Genomic DNA, 22,809 nt, shown 5'->3' on the forward strand with positions numbered 1-22,809 from the left:
AAGCCTTCCCTTAGCCTGGGTATGGGATCTGATCTGTCCACTGGAGGCAGCTCCTCTGAGGAGGAAGGGAAGGCTAGAAGGAGGAGGTGGCCAGGAGTGCACATTCAGCCTCCAGGGGAGCGACCTTTGGGAGTACAGGCGCAGGCAAAAGGGGTGCAGGGCCAAGAAGTAATCCAAGGTGGAAGGGGCCACAGAAGATGCCACTATCCTGCTGCCAGGGTATACAGGCAGCGAAGCAGCTACCTCAATATATCTGAGGTGAAGTGCCGAAGGAGGCTCCGACTGTCAAGGGAGACAGTGAACTACATCTGTCAGATGATTGGCCCTGAGATCTCCGCTATCTGTGTGGGTGGACACCCCATGCCAGTGGCTCTGAAGGTCACAACTGCCCTCAACTTCTATGCCTCTGGCTCCTTCCAGGGGTCAGTGGGTGATCTTTGCAGTGTCTCCCAATCAGCTGTGCACACTTGTGTCAAGCAGGTTACAGACGCTCTGTTCAGCCATGCATTGACCTTCACCCACTTCCATTGGGACCAGGCAAGCCAGACACAGTGAGCCAGAGGTTTCGCGGCCATTGCTGGCTTCCCCCGCATCCAGGGCGCAATAGACTGCACACATGTGGCCATCAAGGCGCCGGCAGGTGAACACGGTGCCTTCGTCAACAGGAAGGGCTTCCACTCCATGAACGTGCAGATAGTGTGTGATCACAGGATGCTGATTCTACAAGTCTGTGCAAGATACCCAGGCAGCTCCCACAACGCCTACATCCTCAGACACTCCCAGGTGCTGGGTTTCTTCAGTGCTCTGGCCCGGCTTGATGGATGGCTGCTGGGTGACAAGGGCTAAACCCTCAGAAGGTGCCTCTCTGCCATCCAAGAGCAGAGGCTGAGCAGCACTACAATAGGAGCCACGCCTCCACAAGGGCTGTGGTAGAGAGAGCCATCGGTCTTCTCAAGATGCGCTTCCGATGCCTGGACCTTTCATGGGGTGCATTCCAGTACCCCCCAAATTGTGTCTCGGTGATAGTGGTTGCATGTTGCGCTCTTCACAATCTTGCGCTCGAAAGGGGGGACACTGTGGATGATGAAGACGTCGACACGGTGTCTGCAGCTGCACATGATGAGTCCAGCAGTGAGTCCGAGGATGAGCACGCACAGGGAAATGCTGAGGGGGTAGGAGCTGACCTGGGCATACTCCAGGGAGGCAGGGACACCCCGGATGCTTTAATCCAATGAACCTTCAGCTAGCACAATACAGATGGATCACCAGGACAAGCCTAGGCTGGCACCTTAATACTCGACACCTAAGTGCAAAATCTACCAGGTCATCAGCAGTAACTAAGGGCCTTGTACATAAAGTTGAATGTCCAAAGAAACACTCATGACACTTTTCTTAAACATACACATGCAGAAGAAACGAGCCACCCTCAGCCATGGTCACACATCTGGCATTTAATGTGTGAATCAGAAGTTCTCACAATTATTAAACAATACTGTAAACAATCTAAAAGAAATCATAAGGACCTAATCTAGGGCCAACACAAAAGCACCAGTGAGAAACCCGTGATGTGCCTAATGTGCCTTACGTTTCCGTTTTTGGGTGCTACGTCATGGTGCTGCTCCATTGCTCGGAGTGGCATCTGAGACAGCCTGCTGACTCTGCTGTCCTGTTGGCCTCGATGACCTTAGCGGTCATCCTCTTGCCCGTGAAGCCTGTGCTGGCCCCGCCTGGGAGGGTACTGCCAGTTTCACAGCTGGCATCTCCCCAGTCTTCGCAGCCTCACTGGATGATATGGTCACTGGGAGAGGGGTGGAGGAGCTGGTGCCCTCATCCGGAGCGCCCTGAGAGGAGCCTGCAGAGATGCCAGGCAGCTGCTGCACTGATGTGAGTACGCCTCAGACCTCACTGCTCACCGTGGATGGATGTGCAACGAGCTGGGAAAGTTGTTGCCCACACCATCTCCCACACTGGCACTGACCAGCTGAGGTCATTGCCGATGTGAGGGCTTGCTGGTCAGAGTGCATCCCCAGGAAGGCCTGGTGGGTTTCCTGGAGGATCTTCTCCACGAGAGTCACCAATCTCTCCATGGAGGGCGCAAGGCACTCAAACATGGGGCAATCATCTGCGTAGGCTCATCCACCACAGACACCAAGCCAAGCATAGCCTCGCATATCACACCCAGATGCTCCCGCACACCCGGCCACATTTCCTGCACCTGCTGCGTTGCAGACGACTTCAGAGGCACATCATCAGGCACCAACTGAGCATATGCATAGTCCCCTGCAGTCCTCCGGCTGCTGGCATCATGGGCAATCTGTCTCTGCCAGCTCCTCCAGTGACTGTGAAGTGCCCTTACCACTGTGCCCCGGGACATGAGCCGATGTTCGAATTCCCACTGAGGTGCTAGTATTTGCCCTGGTGCCTGCCTTGCAGAGATGGTGTGACGCTGGTGAGACTTCAGGGCGCTCAGGCATGAGTCGGGGCATCTACTGCTCCTCCTCCCAACCCTGCTCCGATGATGCTGAAAGGAAGAACAAGGACAGTGGATCAGTTAGCATGCAAACACTGACAAACTTCAACCCTGTCCCCCCGGCTCATTATGCACTCAATCTTCCAGAACCAATGGCCCAGCAATGTTGCAACAATAACTAATTTAGCAATCATCAGTGCTTTGGCTGTTGGGAGGACAATGCGGACCTCACTGTTGGCCTTAAATACCTGGCCGTGCCACTCCAGCCTCACCGACACTAGTAGACCTGGGTGCATGGTGCCTTTCCAATTCAAGGGCCTCCTGCTCGAACCGGGTTAATATGCAGAGCTGCGCCTTGCCGCCTCCAGTCCTCACATATGTTACCAGCATTGTTCTCCTGCACATGGACTCTGCTCGCGCACGTCACACCCCGACCAGAGTGGGGCATATCAGGCCTCCAGTGCCGCCTCTCCCTGCTGCTGCTGATTGCTTAGACAAAGATGCTAGGCCTGCTCCCCACCCTGCCCCCCCCACCATCCCATCACCCCCTTGGACACATGCTGCATACATCACATTAGGAACCACACAGTATTTCCTCCCATAGCAAGGAGGCACAACCACGTGCAGCGTTGAGGGCAGCAGATGGTTCTTTGCCACGACACCTTGAGGCTCCCCTTCCACCATCTCATCACCCTGAATAGGACATATCCTGGGGTTCTGAGTATACACTTAGCTGCATCTCCTCCAGGTCCCAAACTAGTCATGTGCGACTAAAAACAACACATGGTGCAGGGGAGAACTCATCTCCGAATGATCCACTCAGGCTGACCTCAGCATGGGCACTACCTGCTTGGCCACCCAGCAAAGGAAAAATGCCCTAAATGATTCAATGCAGTCATGACAGTAAAACATGAGGTGAGGGGGTCCTCAGAGGGAAAGGCTACCTGCTGGGTTAAATGCCCAATGCCAACATGGTACTCACCCTGCCAGAGTGTAACAAATCATTGAAATGCTTACGGCACTGGATCCAGGTGCGCTGCACCACATCGCGAGAGCTCACCACCTCTGCCACCTCCTCCCAGGCACATTTGGTCATGTGGGGGGGCCTCCTCCTCCCATCTGGGGGGACCAACACCTCCTGCCGTGCTGTCAGCTCCTCGAGGAGGGCAGCAAGGCATTCATCAGAAAAACGAGGGGCTCATTGGCCCCCCGCTGGCCTACCCTGCAGCCTTCCTTGCTCCTCTGGCCTTCCCTCCAGCCTGGCCTGCACACCCGAACCCCTCTGATGCACCCTGGAACTGGCCATTGTGAGCAGCCTACAAAAGGCCGCCAGGCCTTCTTTTAAACAGACCGCCGGGTCGCCATTGGACCCGGTGGTCTGTGCGCGCCCGCCGCCGCTCGCACACTCCCGCTATCCTCGGGAGTTGGCAAATATGCTGGGCAGGCCTTAATTGGCCCGCCCACATTAAATGGCGGAGCAGGCCGGATCGCAGACAGCGATGGGTCTGTGTCCGCCTGTGCCGTTCCCCTCCCCCCGCCTCCCCCAAACGGAAAACCCTGGCCATAGTCTCTCTCTCATTTTGCTATGCCTACTGTCAGAAAGAGATAAAGTGAGTAAAAGATAGCATCTTTCCAGTTTATTGACTCATTGAAAAGACAAGAGAAGAAAGGTTAATGTTGTGTAAAAGACTTCAATATTCACTTTAAAAGTTTCTGATTTGCATACCTGCATCAACCTTTTCTTTCATACTTGCCTTACTGATATGTGCCAACATCAACACTTCTCCCGTTACTGGAATTGAGCATGAAAAAGCCAGGGATCGATTTTAACTGTTCCCACCAGAATGGAAACTGATAGCTGTAGCCCATTTAACAACCCAATTTATCTTTCCATTTAAAACAAATTTGCTATTACTAAGCCATTTAATGTTCTTATTTAGGACTACATAAATAGTCACTTGGTAGCACAGAACTTGAGTGTTGCTGAAAAAAAGAAACATGCTGGCAACTTTTCATCTTGGGCTCATCAAGACAGTTGCAAGAATGCCAAATTTCAAAGGAAACAACAATTTATACTGCATGAGAAAACAGGTGCTGATTGGTCAAGTCATTGCCATGGCAAATACACTAGGGAGCTAGTGTCCCCATGCTTTGTTTATTCAAAAAAGGTGCAGTGTCTGGACATATTCTTTTTGGCATTTTGTGTCTGTCATGATGAATGCAAGACAAACACCTGCAAAAGCATGTCTCCCCTTTTTCAACAATATTCAAGGACTGTATGTGAAATGGCTGGGAAGCAACTATTGCCTTGAATCTGACTGCATTTAGCTCTTTCACCATGTTGACCTGTGCTGAAAGGACTTTTTCTGAACATAAAATTTGAATCTCTTTTGTGTAATCCAGCTATCTAAACATTGGGCGTTATGGGATAGGTTTTCCCACCAGGGCAGGTGGTGGGTAGAACAGTAACTTTTATTATATGGATTAAAGGTCCGATGATTTTGATGGTTGCACTTTATCTGCATTCCATTGGTGAGCTGTTCAAGCACTGGTATTGCTGACTGATATTGTAAGGTGGGTTTTTTGCCCAAGGTTTCCAGTATGTAACCAGGTAAATATATCTCTTAAAGAGAGGTTTTAAATCAGTGCACCTTCCTGATTTGTTGCAATTTCTGGGGTATGTGTTGTTTGTTCAGTGCCCCTTAAAAGAGTAAGTTCTGTTCTTTAGTTGTGTCATTTCTAAACATTGACTTTCAGCCAATATCCCAGACTCCTCCATCATCATCCTTCAGTATTTCCTGTCCTCTCAATAGGAGTAACCTATGGTGTGACATGGTGACATACAGTTGGAAGGGAGTGGCTCTGGGAGTCATGGACATTGACTCTGGACCTCATGTAGGCTCATGGCATCAAGTCAAACATGGGCAAGGAATCCTCCTGCTGATTACCACTTACTTCCCTCCCTCAGCTGATGATTCGGTACTCTTCTATGTTGGACACCACTTGAAAAAGTGCTGAAGGTAGAAAGTACACAGAATGTACTCTGAGTTGGGGACTTCAATCTCCATCACCAAGGGTGGCTAGATAGCACCACAGCTGACTGAGCTGGCCAAGTCCAGACTGGGCCTGTGGCAGGTGGTGGGAGAACAAACATGAAGCAGAAATCTACTTGACCTCATGCTCACCAATCTACCCATTGCTGATGCATATATCCATGACAGTATTTGTAGGAGTGACCACAGTAAAGTACTTGTGGAGACAAAGCTCCATCTTCACACCCATTGTGTTATGTGGCACTACTGCTGTGCTAAATAGAATAGACGCAGAACAGAACTAGCAACTCAAAACAGAACACTCATGAGGCGCTGTTGATTAACCACAATCTGTAACCTCATTTTCCATCGTATCCTGTATTCTACCATTACCATAAAGCCAGGGGATCAACCCTGTTCAATGAACTCCAATGCTCTTCTGACTGGCATCCTATCTTTCACGCTACATAAACTTGAGCTCATCCAAACTCTGTTCCCCATATCCTAACTTGCACCAAATCCCATTCAATCATAACCCCAATGCTCACCATCCTATGTTAGTTCCCTGGCCATTAATGCCTCAGTTTTTAAAGTTTTATCCTTGTGTTCAAATCCCTCCATGGTGTGCCTCTGTATTTCTGTAACCCCCTCCAGCCTTACATCCCTTTGAGAAATCTACATTCCTCCAAAGCTGGACTGTGGTATCCCCCCACATGCTTTGTCTTGCCATTGGTGGCTATGCCTTCAGCAATCTGCATGCCAAGTTTTGGAAATAATTCCTTAAACTTCATTTTGTCACCACCTCGCTCCTCCTTTAAGATCTGTTTAAAACCTACCTCCTGGACCAAACATTTGGTCACCTGTCCTAATGTCTCTTTCGTTGGCTAAGTGTTAATTTCTGTCTGATTTACACTCTTATAAAGCACCTTGGGATGTTTTATCTTAAAGTGCTTTAACTGCAAGTTATTGTTGGGCATAATGATGAAAATAAAACCTCTGCTCACACAGATTCCTTACTACCAATCAATTAGAAGGTTTTCAAAATTAAGATTATGCATTATACCACATTGATAAATGAGATGGACATGCCATTGAAAAATAATTGTTTGCTCTCTGTGCAATGCCGGATCAATGTTATTTTAAATTGATGTAATTCTTAGACTACCTTATTCTTAATGATTGACCAGTTCAATTACAGCCCACCCACCATCATTAACACCTAGAAATCTGTCATATGGTTTGGGGTTAAATTTTGTACCAGTGTTCTTAATTTCCATTGTCATCATGGGTTAAAGCAACAGAAGAGAATAAAACACAAACGTTTCCAAAAACAATGGATGCTGTTTTATGTATTCCTCACCTTCCACTTCCAAAGGAACCCGACAAACTGAATTTGCCAGTTTGTTGATCCAATAAAGGATACACACCTAAAAAGCCATAATCTGGGTTTGAGTTTAATTACTTCCACTAATAGAAAACTGGCAGCAGAGGCCAAAAGCTTTAAACCCATCCTGATTTTTTCTTTCATTTCATTTACTGCAATGGAAAGGAAAAGAGAGGGTGGGGGTGGGGGGAGGGGGCATGTATAAAATGGGCACCTGACCCGATGTAACCCATTCTATGCCAGCAGGAACAGTTAAAACCTGGCCCCCTGTTTTTTGTTATTTGCCTTGTGTATCATCTCTTTGTCAGTGATCTCTGGTTACATACCAATGGAAATGTATATGACTCATTTGCAGCACCTTGTACAATACCAATTCTGGAATTACCAAAGCAAGTTATTAATATGATTCTCAGCCACGCTTTTCTCATATTCCCATAAATTTATATCGTTATTGGTCATTTCTGGGTTGCCTTCTGTACTTTGTGCATGGGTATGCTTTCCAACAAACTATAGAGAATCTTAAGGATGTACAAGAAATACCCATAAACCATCAGCCACAACCCCTACTAAGGCCCAAATTTCCTTGGGGCCTGAAATACGTTTGTGTGGGGGTTGTGGGGTGTTGTAAAATGAAGCAAAAGCAGCCCAGAGATGGTAGGAAGTAGAGCAAAATTCAGAACAACTAGGCCAATGCCCTAGAGAATACATGACAATTTCCACCAGGGAATGGTGCTTCTGTCAGGCCCATAGTTGGACTGTGATGTCACAAGGAGGCAAGGCTGCTGGTATTGCCTTCCATTAACTATGACATGGCTCCCACCTGCCTAGGCACAGTGAACATCAGGCAAAGACACCTTGATTCTTCATGGGGAAGAATTTTCCCGTCGGCGAGCTGGGGCGGGACCGACTCGCAGACGCGTAAAATGACGCGCGGTGATGTCAGGCGAGCACCCCAACATCACCGCGCGTCATTTAGATTTTCAGTTCGGCGGACACACAGCTGAGTCAGCTGCACGCCCGCCGAACTGTCAAAGGCCTATTAAGGCCATTTAAAACCTAATTAGTTCAATTTAATGAGCTGCCTGTCCAAACTTAAGGTTGGTGGGCAGGCAAAGAGCCCAGGCAGCCTTCACGTTTTTCATCGGCCCACCATTGCAATTTTCCACCTTAAGCTTGCATTAAATTGCTTTGAGAAGTAACCAGTAAATATTCAAGTCCTGTCTTCATAATATATATTGTAATAAATAGACATTACTCCTGGAACTTGCATTAGTAGACCACATTAGTTTGCCCAAAGGAAACACTTCAAAATGGCAAGAAAAGGTAAGAGAAACAATTGAAACAAGGTTTTTGTGATCCTGTAGTAAACTTGCTAATGAAAAACCTCAGCAGCAAGAAAAATTGTATACTGCTGCTTACCATATACCAGTTCTCAAGGAACGAAATAAGAACATAAGAGATAAGACCAGGAGCAGGCCATTTGGCCCTTACATCCTGCTACGACATTCAGTAAGATCATGGCTCTTCTACCCCAACTCTACTTTCCCAGCTTATTCCTCATACGTCTTCACAGAATCACAGAATTGTCACAGCATAGAAGGAGGCCATTCTCTTTTTTTATTCATTTACAGGATGAGGGCTTCTCTGGCTGGGCCAGCATTTATTGCCCATCCCTATTTTCCCTTGAGAAGGTGGTGGTGAGCTGTCTTCTTGAACCGCTGCAGTCCATGTGGTGTGGGTACACACACAGTGCTGTTTGGAAGCGAGTTCCAGGATTTTTCAGCAACAGTGAAGGAACGACGATATATTTCCAAGTCAGGATGGTGGTGTTCCCATCTATCTGCTGCCCTTGTCCTTCTAGGTGGTAGTAGTCATGGGTTTGGAAGGTGCTGTCTAAGGAGCCTTGGTGAATTCCTGCAGTGCATCTTGTAGATGGTACACACTGCTGCTACTGTGTTGGTGGTGGAGGAGGTGAATGTTTGTGGATGTGGTACCAATCAAGTGGGCTGCTTTGTCCTGGACGGTGTTGAGCTTCTTGAGTGTTGTTGGAGCTACACTCATCCAGGCAAGTGGAGAGTATTCCATCACACTCCTGACTTGTGCCTTGTAGATTTTGGGGAGTCTGGAAGTGAGTTACTTGTCGCACGATTCCTAGCCTCTGACCTGCTCTCGTAGCCACAGTATTTATCCAGCCCGTCATGTCTACGTCAACTCTCTAAATGAGCAATTCACCATGTGCCATCCTTCTCCCCATAGCCCTGCACATTCCTCCTTTTCAGATTATAATCTAATTCCCCATTGAATACTTTGATTGAACCTACCTCCACCATAGTCTCAGGCAGTGTATTCCAGGTCTTAATCATTTGCTGCATGAAGAAGTTTCTCCTCATGTCTCCATTGTTCTTTTGCCAATTATCTTAAATCCGTGTCCTCTCATTCTTCATCCTTCCACCAATAAGAACAGGTTTTCCCTATCAATTCTGTCCAGTGGCTCATGATTTTGAATGACTTTATCGAATCTCCTCTCAACCTTCTCCAAGGAAAACAGACGCAACTTCTCCAATCTATGTTAACAAAGATCCTCATCCCTGGAACCATTCTTACGACCTTTCCTGCACCCTCCCTAACGCCATCACATCTTTCCAAAAAAAATGGCACCCAGAACTGGACATAATAATCCACTTGAGGCCGAAGCAGTGTTTTATAAAAGATTAACATAATCTCCTTGCTCTTGTACTCTATGCCCATATTAATAAAACTCAGGATACTGTATGCTCTATTGACCATGTTCTCAACTTTCCAGCCATGTTCAATGATTTATGCAGATACACACCCTTTGCTCTTGCAGCCCCTTTAGAACTGTACCCTTTCTTTTTTATATTGTCTTTCTGTATTCTCCGACCAAAATCAATCACTTCACACTTCTCTGCATTGAATTTCATCCATTACTTGTTCGCTCATTCCATGAACTTGCCTATGAAGTTTTGAAGTTCTACACAATCTTCCTCACATTTCACAATACTTCCAAGTTTATTATCATCTGCAAATATTGAAATTGGGCCCTTTATACCAAGGTTTAAGATATTAATATATATCAGAAACAACAGGGGTCCTAAGAACAGCCTTTGGGAACTCTCCCACAAACCTTCCTCCAGCCTGAAAAACATTCATTAACAACTATTGTATTTTCTGGCACTCTGCCAATTTCCTATCCCTGTTGCTACTGTTTCTTTTATTCCTTGAGCTGGAACTTTGCTCACAAGTCTGTTGTGCAGCACTGTATCAAATGCCTTTTGGAACTCAACGTATACCACATCAACAACATTTCCCTCATCAACCCTTTCTCTTACCTCTTCAAAAGACTCCAGCAAGTTAATTAAACACTATTTGCCCTTAGCAAATCCATGCTGGCTTTCCTTAATTAATCCATATTTACTCAAGTGACTAATAATTTTGCCCCTAATTATTGTTTCTAGAAGCTTCCCCGCCACCAAAGTTAGACTGACAGGCCTGTAATTGCTGGGCTGACCTTTATACCTTTTTTGAACAAGGGTGTAACCTTTGCAATTCTCCAGTCCTCTGGCACCACTCTGAGTTTAAGGAAGACTGGAAAATTATGGCCAGTGCCTCTGCAATTTCCATTCTCACTTCCCCTAGTATCTTTGTATGCATCTCATCCAGTCCTGGTGTGTTATAAACTTTTAAGTACAGACAGCCTATCCAATACCTCCTCCTTATCAATTATAAACCATTCAAGTGTCTGAATTAGCTCCTTTTTCATCGTGACCTGGGCAGCACCTTCTTCCTTGGTAAAAATAGTTAGCTGAGCTATGCCCTCTGCCTCCATGCATAAATCTCCTAATCAGCTCCAATCCTCCTTTTACCACCCTTTGATTATTTATATGTCTATGTCTTTGGAATCCCTTTAATGTTAGATGCCAGTCTCTCTTCATTTTCTCTGAGCTTCTCTTATTTGCTTTTCACTTCTCATCTGAACCTTTTATCTTCAGCCTGGTTCTCAATTGTATGACATTATCAGAAGCACACGTTCTGTTCTTCATCTTTATCACTTCTGTCATTCAGGGATTTGTTTGCCCTACCTTTCCACTTTGTGAGAATATACCTTGACTGTGTCTGCACTATCTCTTTTTTTAAAGGTTGCCCATTGTTCAGTTACCATTTAGCCTGCCAGCCTTTTGATTCCAATTTATCTGAACTGGATCCATTCTTCCACCACTGAAGTTGGTTTTCCCCCAGTTAATGATTCTTACTCTGCATTGTTCTTTGTCCTTTTCCATAGCCACCCTAAACCTTATGATACAAAGGTCACTGTCCCTCAAATGTTCTCCTATGGACACGATCCACTTTGCCCACCTCATTCCCAAGAACCAGATCCAGCAGTGCCTCATTTCTCATGGGACTGGACACATACTACTGTAAAGAAAGTTCCTGAACACACTGTAGGAACTCTTGCTCATCTTTGCACTTTACACTACTACTATATTCTGTTAAGCAAAATGCCCCATAACTACTCTGTAATTCTCCCACTTCTGTAATTTCCTTATAAATTTGTTCCTCTACATCTTTCCCACTAGTTGATGGCCTATAGACTACACTGAGCAAAGTACTTGGACCTTTTTTGCTCCTTAGCTTTAGCCAAATAGATTCTGTCCTTGACCCCCCGGAACATCCTTGTTCTAACACTGCAGCCTTCTTAATCAATACTGTCACCCCTCCCAGTCTTGATTCCTTTAGTATCCAAAAATCTACCAATTTCTACCATATATATCCACAGTGACTGAGCATCCACAACTCTCTGCATTAGAGAATTCTAAAGATTCACAGCCCTCAGGGTGAACGGGTTTCTCCTCATCTCAGTTCAAATTGACTGATGTCCTGTTCTGAGACTGTGACTCCTAGTTCTAGACTCCTCAACCAGGAGAAACATCCTCCCAGTATCTGCCCACTCAAACCACTTAAGCATTTTATATGCTTCAAGGGAGATCACCTCTCAAGCCTCTAAACGCTTGGGAGTGTAGACCAAGGGCAGAATCATCCGTGCCCTCTGGCATTGGATGTGTTCGGTGGTGTGAATGAACAATATGGCAAGAAGGCCAAAAATTGGTCTCACGATGTCGTGAAACCAATCTGCAATTGTCCGCTCAGCCTGTTGATGGCGGGCTGCATTCCCTGCCATTGGATATCGGGAACTTCATTGTATTACATCAGCATAATCATTATAAGGCCAGCCTGCCAGACTCATCCTCCCTGCTAGATCGTCCACCCACATCGGCGAGAAAACACGCTGGTGCAGAACACATCTTGACAACTATGACATGCAGAAGTCGGGACTTACCACCAGGAACTTCCTCACATCATGAACATCCAAGGAGCAAAAGATGCTGGAGCCCGACAGCAACGGGATCCTTTAGGAACATCCATGGCATGCTGGGTGGATCCTCATGGGCATGGCTTTGTTGCAAAGCAGCTCACGGAAGTTGGAAAGTTGATGCTCATAATGGATGATGGTCGAAGCGGTGGGAGAGAAAGGTCTAGGATCGACTGGGAGAGGAATAGTTGTCGAGGGGGTTGAAGTTGGGAGACGGGAATGAAGATGTCGGGTTTGGTGAGGTTGGGAGGGGGGAATGAAATTAGGTTGTGGGGGGAGGGGGTAACGGGGGAAAAGATGGCAACTGGGGAGGTAGATGTAAGGGATTAGAAGGTATAAGGGAAGGAGTTCAGAGGGGGGAAGGAGTGCGGAGAGGGGAGGGGGTCCGGGTGGAGGAAGGAGTGCAGAGAGGGGAGGGGGACCGGGTGGAGGAAGGAGTGCAGAGAGGGGAGGGGGTCAGGGTGAAGGAAGGAGAACAGGGAGAGGAGGGGAGGGAAGGAGGTCCGGACAGTGGAAGGAGTGCACAGAATTGAGAGAATCTGGGGGGTGGAAGGAGTCGGAATGGAGGAAGGACTAAGGGTGGGGTGGAAGTAAGGGTGTCTGAGGGAGTCAGGGAGGGGGAGGGACTAAGCAAGGGAGGAGTCCGGGGGGGATGGGAGGACTAAGGAGGGGAAGATGTTCTGGGGAGGAAGGGTTTCCGCAGAGGAAGGGCTCCAGAGGGGGGACAGGGTTCTGGGGGGGACGGGTGGGGAAGGGGACCGGAGGGGTAGGGGTCTGGGGGGAGTGGGGGGGGGGAGGGGTTCCAGGGGAGCGGTGCGGGGTGATGTTCAGGTGAACGTGCAAGAGAGGGGTCTGATGAGTTCATGACTGCCTCCTGGGGAGCAAATTGAGGGTCAGTGTGGTATGGGGGAATGGTGAGAATGACCGAGGGCAGAGTGAGGTGGTAGGGTGGGAGGGCGAGGGTTCGATAGGGACGGCAAGGGTAGTTGGTGGACACTCAGAGGCAGACACGGACCATGGGGGTGGGATATAGGAGGCCGGGGTGGTTAATGTGGATGGTGGTGGGATTTTTGGGAAGGAAGGGAATGTGTTCATTCACCTGGACAGCTCTGAAGGAAAAGGGTTGTTGCTGCTAGGTCACGGAGGGGAGGTGAAAGGTGATGCCAGGGGGTCAACTGGAATGGGGGAAAGGAAATCAGTGACTGGGGGAGGGTAAGGATGGAGGAGCGAAAATAAAACTGAGTTAGCACCATATTGTCCAAATCAAAAGTTGTGCTGGCTGAGATCAGGTGCAGCATGGGAGTGTGATCAATGGATGGGCGGAGATGCAGGTCAGCTCAGATGGACAACTGAAAGTGAACCCCAGCAGGCAGCACTGAAAATGCTCAGGACATTGAGATGAGTGTGACTCAGGAAGGATTCATGTGCATGGGAGAGATCTTACACGAGGCTCCGAAAGGCCCTGCCACACATATACTTAACCTCCAGAATCACTCCTTGGCCAGCTGCTCCCTCTGCTGTGACAGAGGATGATGTTAAAGGGGGTCACAAGCAAAGGGGACTCAGAGGGAGAGGACAGCCTCTGTGTTCCTGAGTGGATGACCCAGGGGTGTCCAGCTGCTGCTCCTCCTCCCTTCAGGTGCCCAAGGGCCCCAACCTGACTTGGTGAGGGGAAGGAGCACCTGGAGGGACATGGAGGTGTCCTTTTTCCCTCTCATGTTGCCACTGCAGGAACTCAACCTCGGCTCCCACGATGGAGTGCAGGTCTGCGTGCATCTCTGAGTTTTCCATGGCGTCCACCATCTACCCCATGAGACATCCATACGCGCACTTTATCAGAGAACAGACAAACGCACTCTTCTGACTCGCCTGCCACTTTCAACAGATCTGTGTGGTGTTCCTCCATCCTTCTGCTCACTCACAAGACTGAGTTAGAAGCCTAACTCACAGGTTCATCATTTGACTCAGACCTCACAGATGCCTCTCTCCCAGCAGTCCTCTGAGTGCCGGGGAGCTTGATTGAAGCTGACTCCTCCTGCTGCAGATGTGTGTCCATGCAGTGACCACCAGATTGTGAACCCATGCCTGTTCTAGGTCTAGGCCCCACCAAGTTGTGTCTCTCTGTGCTGGTGGAAGGTGTGGGTAAATACTGAGACAGTTCTTCCAGGTTGCTAATTTCCAGCTCTTCAATGGAGGAAGAGGAGGTGAGGACCTGGATGGAGCTGAGGGACTGACTGGCTGAGGGTATCGGTCGCTTGGCAGAGCTCCCTGTGAACCAAAGTAGAGATAATTAGTGCATGGCAGCAGAGTCAGAAGCAGGAGAGAGAGCACTCACAGTTGCATTGAAGGAAGGATAATGTGGTGCAGGACCCCCACATGGGTTTTTTCTGCCAACCTCACCAATCGCCACAAACAGGCTCCACGTCCTCACCAGCGTAATGGCACACTCCTCAAGCTGAGTGGGGGGCCTAATGTGGGCCACTCCACCCCAGGTCTGGGACCTCTCCCTGCTGATGTGAGCAGGCTTCTCTTGCATGGAAACAGATGGAGAGAGTGAGAGAAGGACGCATGGCGCTGCATGGAATGTTTGTGTGGTGAGCGAAGCCATGGACGGGATGAGGACATGATCTTGAGAGGATATGAGCCTGATGGAGATATGAGGGTGTGTGAGAATTAGTGATGTTGTTCCTTGAGGTGTGTGATCCCTGTGGGTGTGTGATGGGTTTGTGAGTGTGTGAGTTGAGAGTGAAGAGAAGAGTGACTTATCCTGGTGGAACGGATGAGTCCATTCATCCTGTAGTAGCACTGGGTGGCTGTCCTCTTTTGCAGGGCATTGGCGCTGACCACCGCTGCCACCACCTTCCTTGCTGGACTGGTGATGCAGCTGCCCATCCTGAGGCCAGAGCGGGGCTGGAGGACATCACGGGCCTCCACGGCATTCAAAAGGCACTTGAGGGATGTGTCACTAAATCTGGGGGCCGCAGTCTTCTTGACTTTCAGAGCTATGTCTTCCACGCAGCAGACGTGGGCTGGGAGCACTGAGAGGTGTGCGCACCGCTGGACTTTAAATATGGCACCCGGAATGATGAAGTGGTGAGGTGATGGCGTGGCGGGTGAATGAGAGCCTGCCCGCCATGGAAACGGCATGTTTCCCGGAAATGCATAATCAATATAGCGGGTTTGAGACAAATGGCCATTGCGGCCAGCGGATAAAATGCCCACTACCGCACTTGGTGCAAATCTGGGATAATACCGCCTCTAGTCTACTCAATCTCTCCTCATAGGATGGTTTGCCACCACCTCAAGGGCAATTTTGGATGGTCAATAAATGGCCATACTTGTAACCCATGAACGAAGAATAAAAAACACATCCCAGGAAGAAGTCTAGTGAATCTATGTTGTACACCCTCTAAGGCAACTATTATGTAGTAGAGCAGTCCTCCAAGTGTTGGTCTCAGAAGAATACATTTCTAGTTACACTTCTTTACTCAACTTTTATTGCAAAGTGATTAGAGTTTAACATACCATTTACTTTCCAAACTGCTTGCCATATGTACGTTAACTTTAGTTCTCCGCACTATAATCCATCTGCCACATTCTTGCCCACTCATTTACCCCTTGCAGCCTGCCAACCCAAAACCCACAAATAACCCTTTTATTCCTACTTTTTGTTTTCTGCGATAACCAATCCCCAAGCCAAGTTAATATATGTATACATTTCCCCAATCACATGAGCTATAATTTTGTGTTATACAAGTTACAACCTCAAAGATCTTGATAAGATTTGACAAACGCAATTTTCCTTTCATAAATTTGAGCTGACTTTGCCAAATCATATTATGATTTTCTAAGTGCCTTGTTACCACATCTCTAATAGCAGATTTTAGCATTTTCCCTATTGTTGATGTTAAGCTAACTGGTCTATAGTTCCCTGTTTTGCATCATAAAGTTTTAAAAGAGGCAGCTGCAGAAATAGTAGGTAGATGGGTTTTGATCTTTCAGAATTGTTAGATGTTAGAACACTTCCTGAGGAATACAAGGTAATAAACATAGTAAAGGTAATAAACAATTTATGGCAGAGGAAGGTGTAATTAACTTGGAATGCAGGACTAGTTTCTTGTAAGAAACAGTAAGCTTTATATACAGGCTCCAGATGAGGCTGCATGCTTGTTCCAAGATCAAGGCTAAAAAACTCCACCCCTAAGGTTCCCCGCGCTTTGGGCTGATTTGTCTGTGCAGTCACATGATCCCCATAACAGTAAGCAATGGTTTAACTTACAATTATTACAGATGGATTCCCAAGAAATGTAGATATTTTCCATTGATACGCCATGGAATATAGCACTGTACATAGTGGATACTAGGTGAGTGAGTGACTATGGAGAATACATGGGGGTGCATGGAGTGGGGAGAGCATTGGGGTGGCAAGGAGGTGTGAGAGAGTGGAGGGGGATTGAGGGTTTGAGGGTGAGATTTAGGGACCTTTCAGCAATGTTAGCAGCCCTGATACTGTCGCTAAGAACCAAGACAGGCCTTCTCACCAGCCTGCCTCCGCACCTGCACTCCTCCCATACTGGTTTGCAGCTCACAACCTGCACTATGAACCCAAATCCTGCGGGCAAAGACAAAATTCCAGGCAAAGTTACATATCATTTGGGGATACAGTTTGCAAGCCACAAAGTGGCCCGAATCGCAAAACACACTCCCAAGAGGAAAATCTAGTCCAATGTCTCTATTTAAAAAAACAGATACAAATGCATTGTGTGTTTTGTACAATAACATCACTCATGGTAATGCATAATTTTAAAATTGGTTAGAATTCAGTAGGCGGAGATCAAACAAATTAAACAGAAAGGCAGATGATATTACAGATCTCAGCTACACTAGTGGTAATTAGACAGATGAGGTTTAATTTAAATAATTCTGAGCATCTGCACCCATTTTAATGAATCCTGTAATTAGTGCAAGGCTATATCCATTATGCGAACCAATTGGTTAAAACATTTCAAAAACGCCCACTTCTTGCATTGCAAAGATAAAAATAAACATTTCAGGAGGCACCCCACCACCACCTCTCTCGACCATTCCAATGACTCTAAACTGTCAGGCGACTGGAGAAAGGGCAAATTAAAATTCTTATCCAGTGCTATGTAGGTAATAATTTCCTCTAATTATGGGAAGACCAAAGCCATTTTCTTCAGTCTCCTCTACAAACTTGGTTCCCTAGCCACTCACTCCATCTCTCTCCCTGGCAACTGCCCTTGAGGACAAACAGGCCATTTGCAACGTTGTTATCAGATCTGACCCTGAGATGAGCTTCCGAACATTTTTTTTCTTTATTCCTCATGGGATGTGGGCGTCGCTGACAAAGTCAGCATTTGTTGCCCATCCCTAATAGTCCTTGAGCTGACCTTGCTAGGTCATTTCAGAGGACAGTTAAGAGTCAATCACATTGCTGTGGACCTGGCGTCACATGTAGGCCAGACCAGAAAAGGATGACAGAGTTCCTTCCCTAAAAGACATTAGTGAACCAGATAGGTTTTTACAACAATCGAGGACAGTTTCATGATCACCAATACTGAGACGAGCTTTATGTTCCAGGTTTATTAACTGAATTCAAATTCTAACAGCTGCAGTGCTGGGATTTGAAGCCATGTCTCCAGAGCATTGGCCTGGGTCTCTAGATTACTAGACCAGCGATATTACCACGACACCACCATCTCCCCCTGTATTTGTATATATATTACATATATTAGTGCAATTACTATTATTACCCGACTCTACCTTTGCTTCAGTTCATCTGCTGTTGAAACCCACATTCATGTTTTTTTACTTCTAGAACTAACTATTTTAAATGCACTCCTGGGTGGCCACCCACGTTCATCCTTCATAAACTTGAGTTCATCCACAACCCTGCTATCTATGTCCTAACTCATACCAAATCCTGTTCTTCCATCATCCCTGTGCTTGTTAACCTACTTTGGCTCCCAGTTAAGCAACATCTTGATTTTAAAATACTCATCCTGGTTTTGAAATCCCTCATTAGCCTCAAACCTGCCCTTTCCTATAATCTCCTCCAACCCATAAACATCCAAGACATCTACACTCTACACTTCTCTAATTCTGGTCTTTTAAGGATCACCAATTTTAATTGCTCCACCAATGGTAAACATGCCTTCAGTTGCCTAGGCTCTAGGTTTTGGAATACCCCCCCTACACCTCTCTATCTTGTTCTCCTTCTTTAAGACACTCCTTAAAACCTATTTCTCGGACAAAGCTTTTGATCAGCTGCTGTAATATTACCTTATATAGCTAGGTGTCATTTTATTTAATAATGTCCTTGTAAGGCATCTTAGGACTTTTTAATAGGCTAAATGCAGTGTACTATAGGTTCTTCAGATATCTCGATAATAAAATCTTGAAACTTGTATATTTAAACATGAACCGTTTATTGTTAACCTTTAACTACTTACAGATCCCAGGTTGCTGCCTTGCATGTGCTGTTACCTCCATGCAGGTTGGTTCCAGAGTGTTCTTTCTAGACTGTTCTCTCAGTCTACTACCATGTGACTCCAAACTATACATCATACCATGGGTGGCGCTATTCTTCAGTCCCACATTAACCCTTGCTCTGCTGAGCACCTTTACATTACATTGGTATGCAGGCACATCATACAACATCCCCCTTTCTTCACCAAAGAAAAATTTCCCTTCCAATGGAGTACAACTATTTGTAATGCAGTCTTTACTAGCTATCCCTTTTCCCCCAAATCAAGTCTCTGACTTTATAAATTCAGACTGTCTTAAGGCTTGACAGTTCTTCTCTCACATTTGAAGGAATGGTAGTAGGACTCCATGTTTCTGATACTTGGCAAACTCCTTTTGATTCGCTTTTGCACTCCTTCGAGTTGCGTTTCTCTTTATTAACAACTCATCTGTGTTTTTTTGAACACTATGGCCAGAATTTTTCTGTCGGTGATTTGGGGGCGAAAATGACACGGGATGACGATGGGAGGAACCCCCGACGTCATCTCGCCCCATTTAAATATTCAGGAAGGCAGGCGGACAGCGAAATCAGCTGTCCGCCCGCCGACCTGTCACTGGCCAATTGAAGCCACTGACAGGATAATCAAACCAATTAAAGACCCTGCCTGTCCAACCTTAAGGCTGGCGGAAAGCCAAGAGCTCCAGCGGGCTTCTAATAGTACATAAAACCTCATCCACTGGCGGGATGAGGTTTCATGTCTGTTCTAAAAAACTTTAATAAACTTTATGTGATATTTATTAACATGTCCCATCTCGTGTGACATTGTCACATAAGGGAGACATGTTAATAATTTTTTATTTTTCTATTTTTTAAGTTTATAAAACTTTCAGCGCTTTCCCTGAGACAGCACTTAGTCTCAGGGAGCTGCTCGCTCTTTTGCGCACATGCGCAAAAGAGCGGACTTTGACAGTTGGGGAATCCCTCCCCCCCGCTATGCGCTTCCTGTCGAGCAGGGTGCTGGATGGGCCTTACTTGGCCCGCCCATTTAAAATGGCGGCGGGGCCCATTTCGGCAGCGGCAATCGGCTGCCCACCCGCTGCCGAGCCGGTGGGGCCCGCCAGCCCATGAAGGGCAAAATTCTGCCCTATGGGTTTGTCCCATTCCTTCCGAGGGAAATGTGCACTCCGTTCATTCCTAGAGTGGATTCGAATTTTCTTTTTCCATGGTGTCCGCCATGTTCTTGATGGATGTATATGTTTCACAAATGGAACCTTCGTTTCCACTTGTTTCACAATTTCAGCCAACCACTTGTTTTCTGTTTTATTTTCAAATCCTTTTGCAAGCTTCTGAATCTTTTCATTCAGCTCCATGGTTCTCAGTACGTCTGAGACATCCTGTGCTTCCTCTTCTCATTCCTTACATTTCAGTGTCAGATTTACATTTTCTGATATTATTGCTGCCTTTTTTATCTCTGTCTGCAACAGAATATTGTCCTTGTCCTTCATGTTGGTTTCACTGTTGGCCAAGTCTGTCTCCAGTAAAGTCTTAGCCTATTTCAGTTCTGTAATTGTGCAATCCATGGCTTTATTACCTGCTCGCAGCTTGGAAAGTTCGACAGCTATTCCCTCCAATGCCTCCTCTTTTCTATTCAACTGCTTCTTCAGCTCTTCAGTCTGTTTCTTGTAGCTTTCGACTTCCTCCTGGAATTTTGAACATTACTGAGTCTTCTGTGTCTACTGGCTCTTCAACTTGTTCAGAGTGATGTTACATTCATTCTGCTTCTCTTTGTAATTTTCCAGAAGAATAAACTTTGTCCTGAGGGATTCTTGTAACATGTGAAGGTCTTTCAACAAGCTTTCCTTTTCTTTGCGAAGCTTGCTTGTTTCATCTTGAGCTTTCCTGTAATTTAAGAGACCCTTTTCAAGTTTCTTCTGCTGTGCTTCCATTCTGCTGTTTAAGACAGTCTTCATTGTTTCATGTTGCTGAATGGTTACACTTTTCATTTGCATGTGATCTTGAAGGACAAACAACTGTTCTTTCAACTGCTAATTTTCTTGTTGACCTTTTCCAAAATTAGTCTGGGCTTCAGTGCATCATTTCATTGGTACTAATACTTCCAATGCAGCTTTTCCTGAAGTAATATTCAACACCCTCTGTAGTTCCTCATGTCTTTCCATGGCTACATACTGATTCATCAGAGTCTTTCAGGGTCACAACTCCTTTGCGTCACTTTTCTGCCAGCTGTTTTGTTTTAAGTCTTTCAGTTCAGCTCTGATGCGAACATTTTCCTCTAGAACAGCTTAATTTACTTTTTGCACATTTTGTTTCTTTTGAGTTACCTCATGCTCTGGGGTCTTCTGTTGCCCACCCTCTGGGGTTTTTTTGTTGCCTTCACCCTGGGGTTTTTTGTTGCCCTTGACACTTCATTGGGAGTTGCCCTCTCTCTCTGGGGTCTCGTTACCCTCGGCAGAGTTGCTCTCTCTCTGGGGTCTCTTGTTGCCCCCAGTGCAGTTGCCATATCTCTGGGGCCTCTTCCAATTTTCAGTCCATAGCTGTTTTCCTTTCCTGTAGTTTAAATTGCATTGCCTCTTTAAGATTGTGAGTGCAGTAACCATTTTTCTAAACCCAGACTGCAGTTGCTAGGATACAGTTGACTTCTTTCTGCGTTTTTTTGAGTCTTGTTGCTGGGGAGGTTTTCAACTCCAATTTTTTAAAACACTTTGCAGGTGTTGTATTTTGCAACAAATGTATCAAACCAGGTACAGAGTGTTCCAGCTGTTTGTATTGCACTGACCGACTGCAAAACTTTACTTTTCCCACCTGAAAATGCTTCCTTTTCTCTTAATCACTACAGGTTTTGTTTTCTTTTTTTAATCTGCAGTGCTGTTTGTTTTAAACTCTGCAGGTTTTCTATTTTTTAAAAACGCTACAGGTTCCGCTTAAACTTTTGACTCTGCCAGCCAACTTTTACATGTTTGTTTTTTTTTTAAACTTTTGTTTTTTTTACTTGCAGCTCTCTTTCAGCTGCCTTCTGGATGCTGAGCCCTTGGGACCACCACCTATTCTAAAATGTAAGTACAGCTACCTTTTTTGTATTTTTGCTCACCATCACTCAGGTTCTTGCAACTTTTGTAATGGACTTCCACTCACACTGGTGGATTCCTTAATTCCAAGTCTGGAGTGAAGCTTCTTCAACTTTTTCTTCAAGTTTTCTTCTTGGGTTGTGCATCTCTCTAGTTAAGCTTCAGTGGCTTGCAGTTTTCATACCTTGGAATGCTGTTCTGGGTTCATGCATTTAGATGCCACCTTTCATATCGCTGTGGATCACCATGTCGGATTATTGGACTATCTCTGATGTGTTTTATTGTGATATCCTGTAGAAGCTCCCATCGCTGCCAGCCATGTTGTACTATGGGTTCTTTAGATATCTCAATGATGAGATCTTGAGACCTGTATATTTAAGCATGAACCATTTATTGGGAGTCTTTAACTGGTTACTGTCCTGCATGGCGCTCTTACCTCCATGCAGGCTGGTTCCAGTGTGTTCTCTCTAGATTGTTCTCTCAGTCTACTACCATGTAACTACACATCATTCCGTGGGTGGTGCTATTCTCCAGTCCCACATTAACCCTCGCTCTGCCAAGCACTTTTACATTACAGTTGAATGCAGGCACATCATACAACCAAAAGTATTGTGTCAACTGTGACTCAGTTGGAAGCATTCTCATCTCTGAGTCAGAAAGTTGTGAATTCAGGATCTCCTCAAGAGACTTGAACATAAAAATCCAGGATAACATCCAGGCAGAAAATATCATACTCAAGCTCGTCCTAAGTTAAAATATTTGAAAGTGTTCTATCTTTATTAGTTGTCACTTGCCTCAGGCTGGAAATAAGTGCCTGAGGATACATAATGACCATAATTTTCCTCAAAACTGGTGCACAAATAAAACAATTATACATGGGCAAGTTATTTAGTCCTAAAAGTGATGCATAATTTCAGTGATGATAATGGCTATTCAGTTAATTAAGCTCCTGGTTTGGAAAAGA

At 46.1% G+C, this 22,809-nt stretch overlaps 1 long non-coding RNA gene across 1 annotated transcript in view; it reads left to right on the plus strand.

Annotated features, from left to right (window-relative positions):
- Window positions 1-21,779: 21,779 nt before the first annotated feature.
- Window positions 21,780-22,809, plus strand: part of LOC144685260 (uncharacterized) — a 33,540-nt gene continuing 32,510 nt past the window's right edge. The window contains exon 1 of the long non-coding RNA XR_013577685.1: window positions 21,780-21,833. This is a non-coding gene — a long non-coding RNA (uncharacterized LOC144685260). The remainder of the gene's footprint in view (window positions 21,834-22,809) is intronic.

Source organism: Cetorhinus maximus, chromosome 10 (assembly GCF_964194155.1).
Source record: "Cetorhinus maximus chromosome 10, sCetMax3.hap1.1, whole genome shotgun sequence".
Lineage (NCBI taxonomy): Eukaryota > Metazoa > Chordata > Chondrichthyes > Lamniformes > Cetorhinidae > Cetorhinus > Cetorhinus maximus.